Here is a 6,603-nt window from a genome sequence, read left to right on the forward strand (position 1 = left end):
TTTATTTCAACAGAGACCATCAGTGACTACCATTTAAAACCAACACAATTGATCTAAACTTGTTTTAAACTGTCATCCAGAAAATAAATTATTATGATTGCTGACACTGAAGCTTTGGGCTGCTGATTAACATTATCTAAAGATAAACAATGTTAGTTTTATTTCGGGTTATCTTTCATTTTTCTTTATCAAGAGTTTTTCTGCTCTAAGTAGCTATGTATATTGTTTCAGTTTTTCATTTACAAAATAATCCTGGAAGAAATCTCATTGACTTTTAACTTTCATAACTCTTTATATCAATATTTAACAGAGGTAGGTAATCATTTCCAGGATAGTGCAGCCTTACATAAAATTAGGTAAGGTAGGAAATTACTTTCATTACGGCCTCTTTCCCCTATCCTTTGCAAAGAGGAAGAAATTAATTCATCTGTTAAGCTACATGTAAAAAAAAAAAATTAATTCTGATCTTTATATAGTTGTGTAATTTAAATTAGTACCTGATTCTCTAAAGTCCACAATTTAGGACAGAACACAAGCTACTGCAGCAACTAATTAAACACTACAGTAAGGTTAAGTTTTTCATTAAATCAATAGGCCCCTAGTGTCAGTTACAAAGCCCTAATTACCATGCAGTAAATTTAGATTGAATTTGAATTAAGGACTGATTTCAATCTGACCGCAGCATGTAAATATTGTAAATTACTAGAATTACAGTTCAATAAAAGTGAATGGATTTCACTTTAGATAAACCGAATGCAAATGAGAAGGAAAAAAAAAAAAAAAAAAAAAAGACCGGATGAAATTTCCTCCAAACATCTTAGGAAGACGCATTACGCATCGCACATAGGATATTGTTTTGGCAAGGAGCAAGTCACAGTTCAATAGTTCTACCTCCGTGTACTTTAACATGTTTTAATATTTGATTATCTATAGTAACAATGAATACATTTAATCTCTCCCGAGTGATCAAGCAAAATGACGGTTAATGTAACCGCTTACTGTGTTGCTTTAGTTTGATGACTGTATTGTTGTGCGAAAGCACAGTATGAAATCAGGTTATCAGGTTATAACTAGCTGGGATAAAATACACACACGCAGACACACGCGAGAGCTGAAAAACACAAAAACAAGCCGCGTTCTAAGCAGAAGTCAGATCCTTTAAAGTTAAAGAAAAAAAAAAGAAACTAAAAATGTACAGACACTAACCTCTCATTCAATAAAAGTATAAAACTGAAAATAGTTGAAGGTTTCTGAAACTTTCACTTTGTTTTAAATAAGTATTCTATGCACAGGAAATAAACTACAAAAATCAAGGGATCAAGACAGGCTTTGACTACACAGAAAAGGAGAACTCGGTGGTTGGAGGGGGAGAGGTTTGCTGACAAAGTACATCTCCTAGCAGGTAACAATTCCTGTATAGCCTTTTGAAGGAGAAGTTGGAAGGATTTTTATAACAAGATGAGTAACACAGCTGAGATTTGTGTTGATACTATTTCCATCACCTTTCTTTACTAACTCGAGAAATTTTGACTTGAACAGAAGAGCCAAATCAAATATAAAATATCAAAATTATACATGTAATAAAAAACATCTCTAAGAAAACTTAAGGAAAAATGATGTATAAGTAGAACAGCAATTAGCTTACAATTAAACTTTAAATCAGTCTTGAAACAAAGTGTCTGTGGTGGGAATAAGCAAAGGATATTCCACGTCGTTTGTTTTTCATTCTTAACGTACATTTTGGCAAAACTTTCCCTCAGAATTATTTCTAAGCCCTGCCGATGAGATTGAAAGAGTTCTACCTTATTAAAGCTAAGAAATTAATCCACAGAATGATTATGATTGTTCCTGCTTTCCTTTCTGATGAGGTTCAACTCAATTAGCATCATAGCGTGAACATTGTATTTGTGACAACAAATGGTAAAATTATGCCTCTTACCATAGATAAGTGTCACAGCAGTCTCAGGCTGTAAAAATAGTAATTACAGAAATACCTTTCCGAAAAGCAATATTAACTGGGAAGAAAGATACATGTTCTGGACAGTTCACTCTGAAACAGCTGGGAGAAATATCTGTCCATTCTCAGCATGACAATTGATATTAAGTCCTTCCAATTATAAAGCCAATCATCCTCTTTACCCTATGCCAAACAAGAAATTCAGAGTTAGCCACTTAAAGCTGTGTTTTAATATTTTTGTAAAATATTTTTTGCTTTTGCCTGAAAAGTGCAGTACTGAGCACAGAAAAGTTAGTGACGATTACTTTTAGCATCTGGAATGCTCTCTGTTTTGAGGTACAAAAGGTACATCGTCCATATCGTACCTAGGTATTTGAACATCATTTGTCAGGAAGAATCATTGACTGAAAATGGCCTGTTCCTTTTTTCTATTTTTATTTATGTCTGCTTCTTTGAGATTTTAGTCAATAGATGGGAATATAATTACAGAATGGTAAATTATACAGACATAAAATAAAAGCCTGGTAAAATATAAAAAACCATTCAATAGACCCTCTAGAAACTATTTAGTAAAAGCAAAAGTAACAAAACAAAAAGCATGGGGAGAAAATCATTCATATCAGAGAGCATTTTTCTTTAGGGTGAAAGGAGAGAAGGACTTTCTGCAGTCATCAACAAAGCATCTATTTAATGCTTTATTCTCAGTGAATATATATTAAAAACAAGAAAAATGCATTACATTTAGGGATTCACTATACTTAAAAAATCACATTTCTCTACAGCAAATCTATAGTCTATATCTGTGCATTTGAAACTGGCAACCATCATTGCCCATTTCTTTATGGTTTCAATGATGAGGATGAACAAAATAAGCATGTGGACTTCAGGGATGCACCAATTGAAACGATCCTTCCATGAATAGCAATACTTACAGGATATGAAAGTTAAAGCAAATAGTATTTGATATTGGTGAATTAAATGATGGTAGGGAGGATACATTTGTAGTACAACTTTCAGCCTAGATATAAAAAGGAGAAACTCACTTGCTTTTTAAAAAAGATATCCATAACGACTTTTCCCTCTCCTGAGAATGCAGTTCACTTGACTTTCCTGAGGACTGATTATCAAGCAATACTTCCTAATAACTTTGATATCCATCTCTATCAGAGCAACTTTGATGCCTTTTCATTGCTAACATCATAATAAAGAACTCAATCTGAAACACTGTGACCAGCAGCACTGCTTCTGGAGATTTGTTTTCTAGACATTTCAGCAGGAACATAAGAAGGCAAATACCAATTCATTATACGAATAATGATAGCTAACCTTCCATGACCACTTCCTATGTGCTAGACGCACAGGGTGGTAGCTCTCTTTTTGCACATGAAGAGACTTCGACTTAGAGAGAAGGAACCTACCCAGCACCTCACAGAGAGTCTGTGGTACAGCTGCGGTTCTTTGCAGGCTGCTGGAAGAAAGCAGTCATTGAAAGCAAAGATTCTAAAAGCAGATGGCCTGAATTTGCCATTTTTCTGGTTATGTAGGTGTATTGAAGTTAATGCTTGTACTCTCTGCGCCTTAGTCTCGTCACTGTAAAAATGGAGATAATAATAAACACATCATAGGATAGCTGAATATATGAAAAGCTTACGGCAACTAGTCGCACCTATTCCTTCCCTCAATTCATAGAGCATATTTATTGAAACATGTCTATAAAAGTGAAAAATTATACACAACCTAAATACCCTCCAGTGTGCACATCCATAAAAATGGAAAGGATGAAAGCTTAAAGAAGAGATCTCATATTCATAGGCAAAACAGCCCGGAGGATGAGCACCAAACTATTTATTTATAGATGTTACCTTTGAGGAGGGAAGATGGTAGCGGTGGCAAGTTCTACTTTTCATTTGGTACATTTCTGTACTGTGTGAATGTGTTATGGATAGATTGTGTTACTTCTGGTATTTAGGTAAAAACAAAGTTGATTTTTTTAATAATGCCTAGGAAAACCAAAACACAACAGATTGTTTTTAGGTTAATTCTTCTGATTAAACTCTTAATTACAAAATTCTTAAAGCCTTACCACGAAGTAGACATACTTTATCTAATTATTTAATTTTGACTTCTCCCGGAGAATTTTTTAAATTCAGTGTATCCTAGGGGTTTCATGACAAATAACTATTATGATATAAAGAATCTCGTTTGGAATATGTATTTTCAGTTTTGAATTATAATTATTTCCTTTGCCTTTCATCCTTGGAATATTGCTGCTAATATTTATCAACCTTATCAATCTTGTCATATATATATATATATATATATATATATATATATTTGTGTGTGTGTGTGTGTGTATATATATGTACATCAGAAAGCTTACGGATTTCCCCTTTTTTATAGTACATGTATGCTAATTTTGGCAGACAAAAACAAATAAACAAACAAAAAATCTAGCATCTAAATAACATAGCCAACTCACCAATAGCGGACATCTGTTCTAGAATAACATCACCAATTAATTCACAAATACAATGTTTTATTTATGTATACTGTAATGATATGGCCTACATGAAAATGTCCAATACACTTAAATTAACACTGAATTTTATGTTTGGTTAGCATCATTGATAGTAAGTGTCACTAAAATACGAATCTATCTCTCAATTTAATAGGTGATTTTAATTTTTGCCTAACTTGAATTTAATTTGTTGAACATGCATTTTTTAAATTATTTAAAAATCAAGACATAAATATAAGCTATATTCTCACAATCACACACATTTTGTGACCTGCTGCATGAGCAACTATTTCCAGGTGGTAACCTGACTGAATAAAACATGTGTGTTTTTATTTAACATGGGCAGTAGAGAGGAGAAGAAAAAAATACACATTTTAAATAAATATGGCAGGTTCCTTAGCCATTCAGTGAATGGGAATTGATCTAGATTTCTTTGTACGATAATTGTGGAAAACTCATAGCTGGACCTGCAGGAATACTGAAATTAGCTATAACAATTTTACCTGCACGATCACAAAAAATAATATTAACCAAACATAACTATATATTATTGATCACTGTGATTGCTAATAGTTGAAAATGTACAGTGGCATGGAGCTTAACATTTTACATAGCACTTTCAAAATATTCTCTCTGCCATTCAGCCTCGCACCTATCCTGTGAGGTGAGTTAGAGCAGTGTTATTATTCTCACATTATAACTGAAGAAACAGAGCTTACATCCTGAAATGTAAATTTCTGTTACATTTAAAATCTGTTTATAAAAAGTAAAACAGATAAATAGAGAATATGTCAAAAGATATTTATGTTTTTAGCATCCACAAAGTAGTATAAATTATGATTTTATGTTAAAATGAATCCTGTTAAATTTTTTTCATAAAGCACTGCAATTCCTGCCATGTTTTTTAACTGAGAGAGATCACATTTACAAAAGTAGAATAGAGGACCGTTGTTTAAGAGTAATCAAGATTAGAGGGCTGCACAGACAGAAAGCTCTGGTACTACAATCACTTTATTAAAAGAAAGGTTTTTAAATTCATTCTGGCAAAGACCACAGGGTTTTTCTCCAAAATCCCACCTCTACTTTTTGCAACCATAATAATATGTATCGGTAATTTGTTATTTGCTTTGTGATGTGTAGTCAACTGACGCATCAGGCTCTTCAAGAGAAGGTTTAGTTTCAAGTCCAAGCCTTTTGCGACTCCTTTACCAAGGAGGGTGTCATCTACCACTCCAATCACCTCTTTCCAAGATGTTCATACTAGTTACCTAACATGATATTTGAAAATGTCACTGTTCAAAATAACAATATGACATTAAAAGTTAATATTAGAAATAGATTTTTAAAATATTTCTAAATTTGTCTAAAACAAAGTGCATTAATTGGATGTCAGATGACACAGAGTATTCATTTATTTAAAATGTTCTTTGCTATCGGGTCAAATTCTGAATCTGCAATTTGCATTTCGCTCTACTGCAAAATCTAGAAGAGAAAACTTGCATAAGAATGTGCAGGGCATTACTTATTTATATGTAAAACCTTTATTCTATTTTGTTATTTTAGATTAAATCCCGTTTCAATTCTATTCTCTCAGGGAAGCATTAACAGTTTGAGCTCAGCGTGAAAACCATCAAACACTTGAGCTGAAATTTAGATTGGGCAATTTTGTCTGGTGAAGTAGAAAAGGACATGTGGAATGGCAAGGAACAGAATGGCTTATGGAAAGGCAGATGTTTTAATAACGTGTCGGCTAGTGGGAGCTTGAGATATCTAAATTTAAATGTTTTCATATATTTCAAGAAAGTAAGTGGAAGAGAAAGTGTGCTCTTTTACCGAGAAAATTAATAAACTTACCTGTCTTCAAAGACAGTGAAGGATTGGAAATGGCCAGTGCATTTTTCAAAGAAATGATGAAAATAAAAACAATGATAACCTGAAGCTTGCAAATGGGAATGGACAGCTTGGAAGTTTGGGACTTCCGTTGTGATCTTTGCTGCTGGGCGACAGGGCATGTTGTAACAGTAAGTACATAATCAAGTAGCTAAATCTATTAGGCAGCAAAGAGAGGCAGTCATTTTACAAAAGAAATCAGAGTCCACTTAAAGATGACATTTTAATAAAAGACCAC

The sequence above is a fragment of the Rhinolophus ferrumequinum genome, chromosome 4 (genome assembly GCF_004115265.2).
Source record: "Rhinolophus ferrumequinum isolate MPI-CBG mRhiFer1 chromosome 4, mRhiFer1_v1.p, whole genome shotgun sequence".
Taxonomy (NCBI): Eukaryota; Metazoa; Chordata; class Mammalia; order Chiroptera; family Rhinolophidae; genus Rhinolophus; species Rhinolophus ferrumequinum.